Below are 18,204 nucleotides of genomic sequence, written 5' to 3' on the forward strand. Positions count from 1 at the left end.
CACAAGCATTTTCTTTTTCCTCATCCTCTCCAACACTTGTTGTTTCTTATGTTTTTGATTTTAGCCATTCTGACAGGTATGAGGTGGTATCTCACTTTGGCTTTGATTTCCATTTCTCTGATGCCAAGTGATGGTGAGCATTTTTTCATGTGTCTGTTGGCCATCCGTATATCTTCTTTGGAGAAATGTCTATTCAGGTCCTCTGCCCATTTTTTAATTGGATTGTTTGTGGTTTTGTGGGTTGAGTGGTATAAGTTCTTTAACATATATATATATATGTTTATATTTATATATTTGTATATATATTTATATATGTTTTTAGATATAAATTTGGCTACATATATTTATAAAATTCATATATATAAATTTTTGGATATAAATTATATATTTTTGGATATAAATCTCTTTTTTGGGGGGGGGGTCTTAAATAAATTTTTATTAAGTTCCACCACATGGTAGCATTGGATATAAATCTCTTATGGGATGTGTCCTTTGCAAATATCTTCTCCCATTCACTAGATTGTCTTTTTGTTTTATTGATGGTTTTGTCCACTATGCCAAAGATCTCTCAGTAGTTTATTTTTGCTTTTATTTCTCTTGCGTGAGAGGACTTATCTAGAAAAATGTTGTTGAGGTGTATTAGAGAGGACTGCCTCTGTTTTTTCCACAAATTTTTATGTTTTCAGGCCTTTAATCCATTTTAAGTTTATTCTTGTGTATGGTGTGAGAAAGTGGTTCAGTTCTGTCCAGTTTCATTCTTCGGCATGTAGCTGTCCAGTTTTCCCAACACCATTTGTTGAAGAGACTCTTTTCCCCACCGCATTTTCTTGCCTCCTTTGTTGTATATTAATTGATCATATAAGTATCAGTTTATTGGGGGACTCTCTCTTAAGGTTAAAGCATTTCCCTGTAGGGGTGCCTGGGTGACTCAGTGGGGTAAGCCTCTGCCTTTGGCTCAGGTCATTATCCCAGGGTCCTGGGACTGAGTCCTGCATTGGTCTCCCTGTTCAGGGGGAACCTGCTTCTCCCTCTCTCTGCTCCTCCCCGGCTCACTCGCTCTCCTGCTCTCTCTCTCAAATTAATAAATAAAATCTTTAAAAGAAAGCATTTCCTTGTAAAACAATTGTTTTCTGAACTGTTACATAGGGCAAGGGCAATACGTTGACTGGACAAAGGAAAATAATAATCACTTTCACATTGTAGTTATTTCTCAGACCTGGCCAGGACACAGAGCAAGTTCATTTTGATGTTTGGAAGAGGAAAGAACCATGATATGGTAGAAAGAGGCTGAAATTTAAAGTCAGGAAACGTGAGTCTATTAATAACTCTAGTCTTGAATATATACCTTATCTTTATAACTTCATCTGTAAAATGAAATGCTAGCCATTTTTCACAGAATGGCTGTGAGAGTCAAAAGAGAGAGTGCATGTGAGAGAACTTTTAAAATTGTAAGTGCTATAAAAATCTAAGTTACTATAATATTTGAATTTGCAAGACATCTCTCCTTCCTTTTACTGATTGGTCCTTCTAAGGCACTGAGCCTGCAATTCAGGTATGTACACTGGAGGGACGGTGTTGCCCATTAGCCTGCAAAAACCAAATATTACACACTTCCTTGGGCACGTCAAGCTGATGTCCAACAGCAGTTATCTAGAGGTTTCCACACAAGCCGAAACCCCAGGCTTGGATAATGCCCGTTCACAATAAGTGGGAACTGCATTTGCTCTACATCAGGACCTGAAACTAAGTCTGTACTTTTTTTAGAGCCTTCCAGTCCCCAAAAGAGCCCAAGAATAAATGTTTTTAATAAATCAAGTCACAGACTCTGCCTGATGTCATTTTTGATGAATTGAGTTTTCTCACAGCCTGAGAATGAAGCTGCTGGTTACATCTTGCCCTTGGTTTCACAAAGAAACCAATCTTGCTCACCATCTTAGGTGAGCATACAGTATGCTACACTTTAAGCTTTTTTGAGTGCATCCAGAAAGGTCCAGTCTCCAGTGATTAGTCCAAAGGGCAGCAGCATAGGTAGCCTTATCTTCTGTTTACTTGACAACATTTGCATCTCATGTTAGAAGAGAAAACTTGTTAATGTATATAGGCAATAAACCCTGAAACCCACACCTCATGTAGTTTGGCTTTAACAGCAGAAAATGAAAAACAGCTTTCCAGTTAATTGACTGAATGCAGGGCTCATAAAACGTGTGAGTGTTCAGAATCACAAGGTCAGGTTCCAACACAGAGATACATGCAGACTTTGTAGCTTCTGCTTTCTTCAGCTGTGGTGCCAGCCATGGTTACAAACACAGTTCAGTAACCTTCCACTCCATTCTCCTATTTTCCTTCCTTAACACATCTCAATGCTACACTGTCTCCAAAGTGTTGGGGGCAGAGGTGCCAGTTTTCTTGTCTCATTCCTGCATGAGTGTTAGAGACCGAAGCAGTAGGCTCCTGACACATGAGTAAGGCTTAAATTATGGTAGAATGGTAACCACATATTAATCTTCTAAGAGATAGGTCACGAACTAAATGCAAAGCTAGGATTTGTGGCGCTGAGCTCTCTAAGCTAGGAATGCTCTACCATGCTCCTCAATTTCTAATGCATATCTGTAGAGCAGAGATGGAAACCCTAATTATTTTACATTTCTGCTCTTGAGATTATATGTGTCTTTTGTATTTTCAGTACTAGATAGAATACTATATTGCCTTGTATCGCTCCCCAACTCTGTATTCACGGACATCATATCGATGGCTTGAAATTGGTCATGATGGAGGTATTTCTACCACAGAAATCAGCAAATGTTACCAGTTAGTGCCCTTTTTGTTTGTCCCAGGGAGCTGGCTGTTGAACATTTTCAGCACGCCATCACATGAGGGTATAGAGCAGCGAGAGGTCATCTAACCTGGAGGTAGTAGGTGTGGAGAGATGATCAGGGCAGAAGTGGCATCTGCCAGTAACTATTTGTCCATAGTTATTCTTAGCTTTGCTCTTAAAACACAGCCACTCTTTATGATGGCAATTTGCTCAGCTAAGAAACAATTCAAAACCCCGTATTTCCCAGCTTAGCTGAAGGTGGGAGGATTCAGTCCTGCTCAGTGAGGTAGAAGTAGAAATCTACTGGGAAAGGTCTTGCTTCTCAGTGTGGGCACTGCCTCTCCTCGTTGATTTTGCTACTTCTTCATCTTGCCTGGGATGATGACTGGAGTTGGAACAGCCATCTTTGACCACAGAGGAACCGTGAGGACGAAACATTTCAAGAATGGCCAGGCAAAGACAGAGGGACCCGGGACCTGGATGACACTGTGGAGCTGGCAGACCCTGAACTGCCCCCTTCTGGATTCCCTCTTAGGTGAAAAATGATCCCTATTTGGTTCAAGGTGTCAGCTGGGTCCCTTTACATGTAGCCAAATGCAGTCCCTCCTTAAGAAAGAAGACTTCCCTTGAGAAGTGATGTTTGTGCTGATCTGATGGGAAGAGCAGCTGAATGGATCATTTGCTAAATGCCGAGTAAGCAGGTTCCCTGGGTTGCACAGCTCTCAGAGTTGCACCCACCCCCTGAGCCCTTGACTTCTCCCTGCTAAAAATGCCTGGAATTGGCAGGTGAAAGGGAAGACAACAATGAGGTTGCTAAGGCAATCACAGTTTTGTTTTCTCCCTTGGGGTATCATTTCATGGATTTATGGCAGTGGGGATGGGCTCCCATAGGGCAGGCTGGAAGATGAAATCAGGCTGAAACCAACCACCCCAGCACAGTAAGGAGCAACCTCTCTTCCTTCCTCTCCCTACCCTAGTCCACCTACCACCTTCTAATCTTATTTCCACATTCTCAGCCCCCAGGCACACTAGCCCACCCTTTCCTGCTTGCCACAAAGCTGCCTTTCCAGGGAAGACAGAGCCTTTTGAATTCAAGTACACAAAATCCTCATATTAAAAAAAAAAAAGGAAAAAAAAGCCTTCAGCTGGTTGCTAGGGTTTTGTGTATCCTGCTTACGAGCTCTCCTAGGAAAGAGACTCGTCTCTATAGAAACTGCCACGTCACAGGAGCTCTGAACAGCAGCTCCGAGACCAGCATCTCTTCCAGAGCCGCCTTCCTATCAAAGCCTCTCTCACTAAGATGAGTGCCTGGGGACTAGGGAGAGAGAGGACCCTGGAGTCTTTGGTGGCTTTAAATGGATCTCTTTCTCTTTTTTTCCTTTCCCTGCCTTCATATTGCAAACAGATGGAGGAGGCATTTCCGGTCACAAAGAGCCTTTCTCCCTGTATCTCCACTTTTCTTCTCACCCATAGGAAGATTAGGCTCCTACCACACCCGTTTATCTAACTGAAACAGAATGGCGGCTTAGAGGCGGCGTGTTTGAGGAACACTCAGGGACCCTATCTTGTTTATGACGACTCAGCGCTCTCTCAGGCCTGCATCCCAGAAGGCCCTCGAGTCAGCCCAAGCATGTTCAAGCTGAGGGAGTTTGGGGTGGGTGGGACGCTCTTCTATATATTAGAGAGGCATTCAAGGTCATCTAGGAAAGATTATCATCCTCCCACCTAAAATATAAGTAGCCCTGGCCTTATAAGCAGGGCGATCATATCGTTTACCACACAAATCAGGACGCCTATGAGAGGAGCTCCTAATCCTTCTAGTGGGACTAGAGCCACCTACCAGGAGGGTCTGAACTTGGGCCACTCCACTTAATACTTGGAAATAACGTGCCTTACAAACGCTATACATGAGGAAATGGCTTCCTGCACCCCACTCCCCCCGAAGGCCCCACTGCTCCTTAAAATGGAGAAATTTGGGAAATCAGAAGCTAGCTGCTGTTGTTTTAAAACAGGGTGGACTCAGAAGTGAATAAAGAAATGACATTGTTGAAGGATTCGAAGATAGATTTTCAAGAAGAAAGACTTTTGTATACAAAGTATTTCATACAAATGTATCGGCGGACAAATAGGTATCAGGGTCTCCATACACCCTCAGCAACATGTGTCTGATAGGGTCCGTGATCAAAGGAGTGAGACTGATACAAACCCAAGGTCAAGCAAGGCTTTATTTCGTGCCAAGCATCGAGAATCAAACAGACCGTTCGGGGCTGCCTCTTACAGAGAGGGCGACCACCCCCAGCCTCACAGACTAACTTTTATAGAGCAAAGGCCATGTGGTTGAGCCTGGCCACACACAGGTGGCCAGTGAGATTGCAACACACAGGGAAAGCTGCACAGTCATGCTAGGTCACACACGGGTGGCCAGTTGAATTACAATTCACCCCGTAGTAGCTATTTGAACTAGGCTATCACCTTGGTCAGAACTGGCCCCAAAAGACGCCCAAAAGGCAGGGCCCACACTCCTTGGTAGCTAGGGAGACAGTATGCACGCCCCACTGATGGGATGTCTCCATCTGGCCGGACTCATCCCTGCATCTGGGCTCTATTATCTCCACCTGACCTGACCGGCCCTTGTATTTGGGCTCTGTTATCAGGGACTGGTCGACCATATTTTTACTGGTTTCCCCTGGACTTGCTTTTAAGTAAGTTCGCCTGGGGAGGCGGGGGCAGGGTCAGTTTAAGTTTTACTGCATAAACAACAAGATCACTGTTGAACCAAGACGAAATCACTCTGGCTAAGTAGGCCTTTACAGTGTCTTCCTCAACCTTTTCAGCTGTTGTCTCTCCAGCGCCGTATAGAACTCATTCTTCTTGCCCCTGGCTCCTCGTGCTCTGCTCACCGTAAGACTTTGGTCTCTTCAAAAATGTGGTGCTGACTTGAGGAAGACAAACATATTGACTGTCCATCACGTAAGGCCTGTGTGTGAGGGAGGGGGCAGAGCAGCAAGACGGCAGGAGCCCGCTTCTTCGTAATATGTTCTAAAAATCCCTTAAGGCAAATCCTGCTATTGCTTTCCTTTTCCAGAAATTCTTGCCTGTTCATGCTTGTTAGTTTTTCTCAGCAAACTCTGGCATCGGTGACTCACTTCTAAGAATTTTTTTCTTCAAGTATTGTTTTGAGGTAATAGCATAAAGGTTAACTTAGGGGAAAACGATATCTTCATGTTGTAAGTCTTTCTGTTTTCTTATGCAAGAAATTAGTTTACCTTTCCATTTTGTTTGTCTACTTTTGTTGTTGTTGTTGTTGTTTTTAATACAGGTTCTTGGGCCACAGCCCTGAACAGTCTGACTTAAGAGTACTTGGAGCGGGGATAGTGGAAAGAGCTCAGGGTACAGGAACAGAGTCTAAGGGCTCAAAAGACAAGCTTAGCATACTTTATTTCACGTCATTAGATTCCAGATTATTTCACATACCCATCTGCCTCACATCCTGAAATTGGGAGGCAAATATTTTTCCTCACTTGCAGTATTAATAATAATGGGTAACACAGCCTTTTATGTGTTGAACCAGGATCCTGGCCAGGAGTGCTGCCGTGGACGGAGACTGAGCTTAGAGGTCCATGGCACAGGTTAGAGGTGTGTAGCTGCACTGCTCACCTGCTCCATGAGCTTGGAAAACTTGACTTCTTTTTCTGTGTTTCCCCCACCATCTTTAATGTGGACGAATAATACTTCTGACCCAAAAGTGTTGTGAGGATCAGATAAAATCACGTATCTCCCTACAACTGAACAATATCTAAAAGCTTCAAAACAGGACTAAAAAGTGAGATCTCCTAATCTTTTTCTAATGGGAAATAATAATTTATTACATTTTAACTTACATCTGACCTGTTGCTTTTGAAATCCATCACATCCTTGAGTTTGGGAGTCGTACAGACTGAAAGAATTTATGCCTACGTTTCTCACATTCTTGAAGAAAGAAAAGCAGTCTTGGCCAGGTTATCTTTAAAGATCCTGAAACAGAGGATGACTAGCATGTATTTAGTGTGGAAGCCTGGGAGTATCAGATAAGAGAACGCTCGGCGCAGTATTGTCAGTAGCAATACATGCGTGGGGTGTTTTGCCATATAAATGAGGCTCGCTAGTGGGAAACCACAGCTCCAACTCTTCCATGTGCCCCCTTCTCCCATTTATTGAACGGCTCAACACAGGGACCCCAGTGTTTGGCAGTGCATACTTCAACATCCTGTCAATTGCTGGACATACAAGGCCCATTTCGTAATCTTCAGTTGGGAAAAGTACCCACTTCACCAAGGGCACATCCAAATGATTAAAAATAAGCCGGAAGTGTGTGAGGATGGAGTATCACAAAGGCCGGGGAGTAAAACTTCCCCGCCAGTAGGCTAATTTATGGAAATAATTCCACTGGGTAACCCTGAAGTAAAAGAGAAGAGCGCAGAACGAGTTTAGAAGTTTTCCTTCCATTTTTATTTTTTTTGAAACAGCTTCAGTAGAATAGGTATTATTTCTTCTTTAAGTGTTCGGTAGACTTCCCCAGGGAAGCCGTCTGGCCCTATACTCTTGTTTTATTGGGAGGTTTTTGATTACTGCTTCCATTTCCTTGCTCGTTATTGGCATGTACGATATATTGGCTAATTGAATTTAAATAAATAGAAAACATAAATAAAAATAAAAGGGAGGAGCAGTGAACTCTTTTACAGATTAGCTTCATACGTCAGCAGTCTCGTTTTAAAAGGTGAATTCTCCTTTTCCATGCTCCTTCTGGCCTCACCTCATAGGCTCCAAGACTATGCTCTATCTGGAAATGGTCCTTAAAAGTTGTTCTTGGGGTGCTGGGTGACTCAGTCGTTAAGTGTCTGCCTTCGGCTCAGGTCATGATCCCAGGGTCCTTGGATGGAGCCCCACCTCAGGCTCCTGGCTCAGTGGGAAGCCTGCTTCTCCTTCTCCCACTTCCCCTGCTTATGTTCCCTCTCTCGCTATGTCTCTCTCTGTCAAGTAAATATATAAAATCTTTAAAAAAAAAATAAAAAGTTGTTCGTTGTGCCTTTTTACTCTTTCAGTTACTCTCCTATCCTGCCTTTCTCTTCGTTTTTTTTAATTTTATTTTTATTTTTTTTTCTTTCTGCCTTTCTCTTCTTAAAAATATAAAATCCTATTTCATTTTTAAAAAATTTTTCAATTTATTTATTTTCAGAAAAACAGTATTCATTATTTTTTCACCACACCCAGTGCTCCATGCAATCCGTGCCCTCTATAATACCCACCACCTGGTACCCCAACCTCCCACCCCCCCGCCACTTCAAAACCCTCAGACTGTTTTTCAGAGTCCATAGTCTCTCATGATTCACCTCCCCTTCCAATTTACCCCAACTCCCTTCTCCTCTCTAACACCCCTTGTCCTCTGTGCTATTTGTTATGCTCCACAAATAAGTGAAACCATATGATAATTGACTCTCTCTGCTTGCCTTATCTCACTCAGCATAATCTCTTCCAGTTCCGTCCATGTTGCTACAAAAGTTGGGTATTCATCCTTTCTGATGGAGGCATAATACTCCATAGTGTATATGGACCATATCTTCCTTATCCATTCGTCCGTTGAAGGGCATCTTCATTTTCTTTTAAAAAGAATCACTCCCACAATTCTCTTCACACTTTGCGAAGTTCTGACAGTGTTAGGTGACAAAAACTGCAAGTGCTCACATTCTTTGACCTATTAATTCTACCTTTGGGAAATGGTCCCAAAATAATAACTCAAAAGAAGAAAAAGAAAAACTATATGTAAAAAAATATATATATGTGTATATATATGAATTTTGGAAAATGTCCAAAGATAGGGTCACATAAATTTGTACCAAATTTATAAAATAGCACATAATTTCAAAGGAGAAAAGGGAAGACTTTGTAGAGACATTTTCTAATTGCTTCTCAGTGAAAAATAAAGAATACAAAGTTGTACATGCATTATGATTACAATTACATAGCAATTAAGTTCATAAATGGAAATAATCAAATAACTAGGAGAGAACAGAGTGAGAAAGGTTACAGTTCCTATGGAGCTGCTTTAATAATAGGCATGAAAAGAAAGGTGTTTTCACCAGCTCCCACCACACAGCTTCCTTCCTAGCTTCCCAGCCCACTCCAGAATGGTGTAAGAAAAAGGGGAATTTTGCATCAAATAACACTGGAATTTTTGTTTCCTAAGACTAAATGTGAACTTTTGACAGCTTTCCAGTGGCCACTTCAACCACCCCCAACTGCCACTGGAACAGAATCCTTCTGTGGCTTCCTATAAACATTGCACAGTTGACATTAAATAAAGATATTTATATAATTTTTTAAAAATTGGTGACTTCATTTCCCTAAAACAGGACCCCTCCAGAGGCTTGACAGTAGGGGTTGAGGTGGGGACTACAGCATAGCCCAGGCTAATGTATTTAAAACTTTTTAGTGAAAAAGCTTCCTTTTACTACAGTGTCATTAACACTGTTCCCAAATTTTGATGAAAGCAGGGACTTGAACCACACCATGAATCAAAGGCATGGACAAACTATGCCACTTTGCTGGAGCTCAAACATAGTTTATTTGTTGAGTCCTAACGCTAACTTCTAAAGAATAAACTTCTAAATTGGAACAAAACCAACTTAATAAGATAGGACGGAAGCATTAAAACATTATATGAAAGTCAGGAATGCATTATGCAAGTTTCTATACTTAAATCATAATTTTTTCTTAAAATCACATGTATTCTGCTCTAGGTTGGATGCTGGTATATTGTACTTATTGTCTAGCACCAAGTATTTGTCTAAGGACTTTTATGTGAAATAGCTCATTAAATATGCCAGTGACCCTAAGATGGAGGTAGGATTCTCCCCATGCTACAGATAGGAAAATCGGGGCTCAGAGAGGTCATGTACTAATAAGTAACTGAGCCAGGAGTCAGACTTGGGCTGTCTGGCCCTCAGGCATGTGTCCCACCCACCACTTAGACAAGTCACATTTGTCAAATCAGTGTTCTTAGCTTTGATCTTATAGTGCCCTGGCCCAGCTCTCCAGAGAAGGAAAGGAGGGTGGCAGTGGAGGGCAGGAAACAGGCAAAGTGAGGACCCAGAAGAACTGTGCTTGGCCAACCCAGGCAAGACACTGGGCCTAGTTGGGTCTTAGTGTTTGTGTTCCTAAGCAAAATGCTTGCCTACCTGGGCTCACACACTTATTGTAAAGACAAATTTTGTGTAAGAGTTAACTAAGATATAAACTCAGCATACATCAAATATTTTATCTTCCCAAAGTTAAAATTCCCAAAGATCTGTACTTCAATGGAAAGGTTGCTAAAATAAATCACAAACCTTGCAATCTTCTCTAGTTTATTTTTTTTTTGATTTATTGAAATATAATTCACAATGTTATTTAGTTTCAGGTGTACAATATAGTAATTCAGTAATTCTATACATTACTCAGTGCTCATCATGGAAAGTGTACTCTTAATCCCCTTTATCTATTTCATCTGTCCCCTCCACCCCCACTCCTCTCTGGCAACCTGTTTGTTTTCTGTATTTAAGAGTCTGTTTTTTGTTTGTCGCCCCTATCCCCCACCTTTATTTGTTCATTTGCTTTATTTCTTACATTCCCATGTGAGTTCAGTCATATGGTATTTGGTTTTCTCTTTCTGGCTTATTTCACTTGGCATTATTCCTTCTGGGTCCATCCACGTTGCTGCAAATGGCAAGATCTCATTCTTCTTCACGGCTGAGTAATATTCCACCATATATTCATCATATCTTCTTTTTCCATTCATGTATCAGTGGATACTTAGTCTGCTTCCATATCTTGGCTCTTGTAAATAATGCTGCAATAAACATAGGGGTACATGTACCTTTTTGAATTAGTGTTTTCATTTTCTTTAGACAGATACCCAGTAGTATAATTACTAGATTGTATGATATTTCTATTTATAGTTTTTTGAGAAACTTCCATTCTGTTTCCCAGTGGAAACACCAGTTTGCATTCCCACCAAAAGTGCCTAAGGGTTCCATTTCTCCAGATCCTCACCAGCAGTTGTTTTTTCTTGTCTTTTTGATATTAGCCATTTTGACAAGTGTAAGGTGATATCTCAATTTGGTTTTGATTTGTATTTCCTTGATGATGAATGATATTAAACATCTTTTCATGTGTTTTTGGGGCATCTTTATGTCTTCTTGGGAAAAAAAATTCTATTTAGTTCCTCTGCCCCTTTCTTAATTTGATTGTTTTGGGGGTTTTTGGTGTTGAGTTGTAAAGTTATTTGTGTATTTTAAATATGAATCCCTTATTGGATGTATAATTTGCAAATACCCTCTCCCATTTAGTAGGTTGTCTTGTCTTGATGACTCAATTTCAAGTTGTATACAGGGAATTATTGCCCCCAATTCTTTTGTCTAACCCTGTTTTTCTCACTTACCAGCCTTCAAGAGAATAAGCATAGGACAATAGAGTTAGGGAGTCTCAATTCTTATCTACCTGCTATCTTTCTTTGTCAATATCCCTGCTTTAAAATTGCTATCTCTAACCTACTGTGGGGAGGGAAATTAAATCAATGTTGTTAGAATCATGTCTAAAACAAGAAAGTAAGCATTTCTCTATACTTTTTTTTTTTTAAAGATTTTATTTATTTGACAGAGAGAGAGAGATCACAAGTAGGCAGAGGCAGGCAGAGAGATGGGGGGAAGCAGGCTCCCTGCTGAGCAGAGAGCCCGATGTAGGGCTCGATCCCAGGACCCTGAGATCATGACTTGAGCCGAAGGCAGCGGCTTAACCCACTGAGCCACCCAGGCGCCCCTCTATACTTTTTTTTTAAAGGTACAAATATTTTACAATTTTAAAAGTGAGAAGAGATAGAAAAATACCCCAAAATATTTAAGGTAGTCAATTCTGAGGGATAGTATTCTTCTATCCCTCTAAAGAGTAAAAGAAATTCTATTACTTTTTATTTAAAACTTGTTCCCAAATTTGTCTATTTGTCTATTATCTATTTTATTATAAATCATAAAATATTATGGTTTATTTTATGACAGAAAAAGGACACTGATATGTAAGAAGGAAGCCAAGCTAAGCAATTCTCTAATGAGGCACAAAGCCTTTTTCCCATACTGAGGAACTACTCTTATTTTATATATAGGTTTGTATGTACTATGTGTATGGAATCTATGCTGTGTATACACATGCATACAATATATAATGTAATATCCACGGGGAATCAAACACTGGCTGAACTTCTTATTAAGGTATAAATGGTTGAGACATGACTTAGGAACCACTGCAAGTAAAGAAGGGAAGAACAGAAGTTTGTGGGGAGCAGGGGTGGGGAGCCATTTGAAGTGAACAGGAAAATCAGAAACAACTGTCAGCGTCGGGAGGAAAATGGAGATCCCAAGACAAAGTATACCCCGCTGCACGTGACTGGCAGGCTAGCAGCACTGTTCGTCAGACAGGGTCTTGTGTTCTCTGTGCCTGCGGAGATTACCAGCCACGTTCCCACACTGGGGCCATTTTGCAATAGAGGAAATAGAAGCCTGGGACTGTTGGGAGGCTGCCCCTTTCCTTCCACGATGAGGACAGGTTAGTTCATGTCCGAGATCTTCTTGCTTCCCAGCCTGCTGAGGACGGTGGCCTGTCACCAGGATCTGCTTCTTTGGCGTTAAGTGTCTGCTCTGCCCTGATCACTGTCAACAGAAGCAGTTGACTTTCAGTTAATAGAAGCAGATGCATTTCTTTAACACACACAGAAGTAAAAGATAGATTTATGTCTTTTGCACACACATAGGGACAGCTTAATTGAATGGGGCTGAAGGGGGAGGGGGTCCCACCAAGACCCATCTGGCCCAGCTCCTGTTTAGCCCGGATCACTTCTGACCCATGACAGTGTTGCTAATGGTGAGCACTACTACCAAACTCCATAGGATGTGGGGTGATTACGCTGTTCACGAAAGAATTCCCAACAGGGTTCTGTTTTGAATTTGATGACATATAATGAGAAATCTCTGTGGCAGATGACAACATTCTTCTTCCAGCTAATGGGATACTTGCTCAGAGTCATCCCCAAAACCGTTAGGCACTGACTGATGAGAGAGTTATGGCCTCTGGAAGGACGAAGCACAGATATTTTTCAGCTGGGAAGTGTGGCAAAACTATCTCCTTTGAGGGCCTCTGGGAGGATATTTATTTAAATGAAATGTGAGTAGACAGAGGAATTTACCAGGACACTTTCCACTCAGATCTGAAAGTCAAATTGCCCAAAGGCAAACCTCATTCAGCCATTTCTTGGAGGGTTTCATTCATGCCCTTCAACCATTCATTCATAAAAATGACCGAGCAGATACTCACGGAATATTATTCTGAGTAAGGTGTAGGGCTTGGCTGTGATACACTGCAATGATGAATCAGAAGGGCAGTCTCTGTTAGAGGACTCTGCATGTCTAAAAGAAAGCCAATGCAAAATTAGAAATCCTTAATTGAAGTTCAAGCATTCCCCTGTGCTAGGTATGTGACTTTGAGCAAATCATTTCTCTTTCGACCTCAAAGTCCTTAAAATGTGAATAAGAATGTTGGCCTTTCAAACTACATAGAACTGCTCTAAGTAAAATGAGGTACACAAAATCTGACTGTAAACTGCTACAGAAAGGCAAGGGACTATTTATATTAAGACACTATGCAGGAAGGGAGATTTAAAGCACACCGAAATACCTATGGCATAAGGCAGAAAGCCAGTTCTATTTTAATAGAGGTACAAATTTATTAGTTCAAAATATCTTTTGAGCCCTAATATGGCCCAGATGATGTGCTTGAATGATAAAGGAGTTTAGAAGAGGGAGAATTATCTGCTTGTTTTTCAAATGTTCCCCACTAGCATTACTCCCCACATCTTACAGTAATCCTACAGTTACCAGTGTTGTTCTCATTCTTTCCAACTCGTATAAAATTCATCATGCACAGTCTCGTTTCATTTCATTACAAGGATCTGCCATTGCTCCTAAAAAAGAGTCTTACACAGGTTGTAATCTCAGGGTCGTGAGGACAAGCATGGAGTCTGGGGATTCTCTCTCTCTCTCCCTCTGCCTCTCCCCCCAACCCCTTTGTGTGTGTGCGCTCTCTCTCTCTCTCAAATAAATAAATCTTTAAAAAAAAAATCTTACCCCAGCTCCTCCCTGCCTCTACCCCATATTTTTCTTGCCTGAAGACAGGAAGGTGAGAGGACGTGCACTGAACCACCTGGACTCTGCCTTGTCCAAGCTGGTTGACCCCAGGAAAGTTACAAGGCATTTGTGGGCCTCTGGGATCTACCCTGTACAGGGGGGTAAATTACGCAGCTTTGTAGTGTCCTTGTGTGGTGAGAGCAATTTGTGGGAAGCTTCTGACTTGTGGACCGTGCTCAGCAATCTTAGCTATCGGTGCTGCAACGAAAACCATTTTAATCCTCCTTTCCTCCATGCTTGGAATGACTCAGGTTTTGATAGATTTCATTCAGTCAAGTCAGAGATACTTTTTTTTTTTCATTTATTGGTTTGGGAGAAGAAATATAAACAATTTTTTTTTCAGTAGAGAGGTGCTTGGATGGCTCAGTCAGTTAAGATTCCAACTCTTGATTTTGTCGCAGGTCATAATCACAAGGACGTGAGATGGAGCCCCACGTTGGGCTCCATGTTCATTTGGCCAGTTGGCTTGACATTCTCCCTCTCGCATTCTCTATGCCCTTCCCCTCACTCTTGTGTGAGCATGTGCATGCATGCATGTGCTCTCTCTCAAATAAATAAATCATAACCAAAAATATTTTTTTTCAGTAGCCTTCAAGCCAATTATTCAAGAGATACAGATATGATAAGATGAACTGTTGTGAGGAGAACTTGGTGCTTCTTTTACAATCGAAGAGCTAGAGTCCTCTTTGCTTTATGACCTATTTTTAGCATCAGTTTCTCAACCATTTCCCATACGGCTTTGTTTATATTTCTTCTACCAAAGGCAGGGGACATCACTTTATTAGTTTGGCCTCTCTAGTTTCAACAATTGCGTTTCCAATTACAGTTGACCTTTGAACACTTGGAGGAATTGGAGCACCCCTGCCACACCCCACATCGTTGAAAATCTGCATGTAAATTTTGACTCCCCCAAACATAATATCCTGCTGTGGGGTTTTTTGGGGCTTTTTCTTCAAATTTTTATTTAAATTCTAGTTAGGTAACATACAGTGCATATTAGTTTCAGGGGAATAGAATTCAGTGATTCATCACTGACATACAATACCCAGCACTCATCAAACAAGTGCCCTCCTAAATGCCCACCCCCATCTAGCCCATCCCCCACCCACCTCCCTCCATCAGCCCTCAGTTTGTTCTCTAGCATTAAGAGTCTCTTATGGTTTTTCTTTCCTCCCCACCTTCTCTCTTTTTCTCCCCATTCCCATATGTCCATCTGTTTTGTGTCTTCCAGATATGAGTGAAATCATATATTTGTCTTCTGACTTATTTTGCTTAGCACAATATATTCTAGCTCCATCCTGACAGAGCTAGATGGCAAGATTTCATTCTTTTTGATGGCTGAGTAATATTCCCACACACGGTGCGTGCATGTGTGTCTACACCACATCTTCTTTATCCATTCATCAGTTGATGGACATTTGGCCTCCTTCCATATTCTGGCTACTATTGATAATGCTAATATCCTACTGCTGATGAAAGCCTTACTGATGTATAAATAGTTGTTTAACACACATTTTGTATGTTATATGTATTATATAATGGAGTCTTATAATCAAATAAGCTAGAGAAATCAGGAAAAGGAAAAATATAGTACTGTATATTTTTTAAATTTTTTTATTTTAAAAACATTTTATTTTTTTTCAGTGTTCCAAAATTCATTGTTTATGCACCACACCCAGTGCTCCATGCAATACATGCCCTCCACAATACCCACCACCAGGCTCATCCCACCCCCCCCAAAACCCTCAGTTTGTTTCTCAGGGTCCATAGTCTCTCATCGTTCATATCCCCCCTCCAATTTCCCCCAACTCACTTCTCCTCTCCTTCACCTGATGTCCTCTGTGTTATTCCTTACACTCCACAAGTAAGTGATCTTTTTTAATGTACTGTTGGATCCTATTAGCTAGGATCTTGTTGAGAATCTTGGCATCCATATTCATCAGGGATATTAGTCTGAAATTCTCCTTTTTGTGGGGTGTGTGCCTGGTTTGGGGATCAGGGTAATGCTGGCTTCCAAGAAAGAATCTGGAAATTTTCCTTCTGTTTCTATTTTTTTGAAACTGCTTCAGGAGAACAGGTATTATTTCTTCTTTGAATGTTGGTAGAATTCCCCAGGGAATCCATCAGGTCCTAGGCTCTTGTTTTTTGGGAGGTTTTTGATCACTGCTTCAATTTCATTACTAGATATTCATCTATTCAGGTTGTCCATTTCTTCCTGTATCAGTCCTGGAAGTTTATAGGTTTCTAGGAATGTATCCATTTCTTCTAGATTGCTGAACTTACTGGCATATAGCTGTTGATAATAATTTCTGATTGTTTCTATTTCCTTGGTGTTGTCATGATCTCTCCCCTTTCTTTCATAATTTTTTTTTAAAACTTTTTTTTAAAAAGATTTTATTTATTTATTTATTTGAGAGAGAGAGAAAGCACGAGAGGGGAGAGATCAGAGGGAGAAGCAGACTCTCCATCGAGCAGGGAGCCCAATGTGGGACTCGATCCCAGGACTCCAGGATCATGACCCAAATTGAAGGCAGTCACTTAACCAACTGAGCCACTCGGATACCCCTCATTCATAATTTTATTAATTTGGGTCCTCCCTCTTTTCTTTCAGATTAGTTTGGCCAGTGGTTTATCAATCTTATTAATTCTTTCAAAGAATAAGCTTCTAGTTTCATTGATGTGTTCTGCTATATCTCTAGTTTCTAACTCATTGATCTCTGCTCTAATTTTAATTATCTCCCTTCTTTTGCATGGTGTTGGCTTAATTTGTGGTTGATTTTCCAGTTCTTTAAAGTATCAAGAGTTGGTATATTTGGGATTTTTCAAATTTTTTTTGAGTGAGGCTTGGATGGCTGTGTATTTCCCGCTTAGGACTGTCTTTTTGTATCCCATAGGTTTTGGACCAATATGTCTTCATTTTCATTGGTTTCCATGAATTAAGTTCTTCTTTGATTTCCTGATTGATCCAAACATTCTTGAGCAGGATGGTCTTTAGCTTCCAAGTGTTTCTGTTCCTTCCAAACTTTTTCTTGTGGTTGAGTTCCAGTTCCAAAGCACTGTGGCCTGAGAATATGCAGGGAATAATCTCAATATTTTGATATCAATCGAGCCCTGATTTGTGACCCAGTCTGTGATCTATTCTGCAGAAAGTTCCATGTCCGTTCGAGAAGAATGAATATTCTGTTGCTTCAGGGTGAAATGTTCTGTATATATCTATGAGGGCCATCTGGTCCAATGTGTCATTCAAAGCTCTTGTTTCTTTATCAATTTTCTGCTTAGATGATCTATTACTGAGAGTGTCATGTTAAGATCCCCTATAATTAATGTACTCATATCAGTATGATTCTTTATTTTGATCAACAGTTGGCTTGTGTAGTTGGCTTGTATAATTGTGTAGCTGGCCCCCATGTTGGGGGGCATAAATATTTACAATTGTTAGATCTTCTTGGTGGATGATGTAGAGTCCTTCTGTATCTCTGACTAGAGTCTTTAGCTTAAAATCTAATTTATCTGATATGAGAATCACTACCCCAGATTTGTTTTGAGGCCCACTGACATGAAAGATGGTTCTCCATCCCTTCACTTTCAGTCTGGATGTATCTTTAGGTTCCAAATATGTCTCTTGTAGATAGCATATGGACGGGTCCTGTCGTTGTATCCAGTCTGCAGCCCTCTGCTGTTTTATGGGTGCATTTAGGCTGTTCATATTGAGAGTGATTATTGAAAGATAAGTTTTTATTGCATCATGTTTCCTGAGAAGTCCTTGTTTCTATATATTGTCTCTGTAAATTTCTGTTCTGTGTCACTCTTGGGTTCTTTCTTCTTTTATATAACCTCCCTTAATATTTCTTGTAGTGCCAGCTTAGTGGTCACATAATCTTTTAAACCTTGCTGGTCTTGGAAACTCTTTATCTCTCCATCCATTTTGAATGTCAGCCTTGCTGGATAAAGTATTTTTGGCTGCATGTTCTTCTAATTTAGTACCCTGAATATGTCTTGCCAGTGCTTTCTGGCTTGTGGACAGGTCTGACATTATTCTGATGGCCCTTCCTCCGTACATAAGGAATCTCTTTGCCTAGCTGCCCTTAACACCTCCTGTCTAAAATTATGATTTGTGAATTTCACAATTAAGTGTCTGGAGGT

General features: G+C 40.9%; 2 long non-coding RNA genes across 5 annotated transcripts in view; one reads left to right on the forward strand and one right to left on the reverse strand.

Annotated features, from left to right (window-relative positions):
* Nucleotides 1-18,204, forward strand: part of LOC122918717 — a 145,660-nt gene that overhangs the window by 91,215 nt on the left and 36,241 nt on the right. The gene's annotated exons all lie outside the window — the stretch shown is intronic.
* Nucleotides 11,639-18,204, reverse strand: part of LOC122918725 — a 126,592-nt gene continuing 120,026 nt past the window's right edge. For both annotated transcript variants that reach the window (XR_006386670.1, XR_006386673.1), the window contains exons 3-4: nucleotides 13,193-13,284; nucleotides 11,639-12,531 (exon numbers count right to left, since the gene is read on the reverse strand). This is a non-coding gene — a long non-coding RNA (uncharacterized LOC122918725). The remainder of the gene's footprint in view (nucleotides 12,532-13,192; nucleotides 13,285-18,204) is intronic.

This window comes from Neovison vison, chromosome 1, assembly GCF_020171115.1.
Source record: "Neovison vison isolate M4711 chromosome 1, ASM_NN_V1, whole genome shotgun sequence".
NCBI classification, from domain to species: Eukaryota; Metazoa; Chordata; class Mammalia; order Carnivora; family Mustelidae; genus Neogale; species Neogale vison.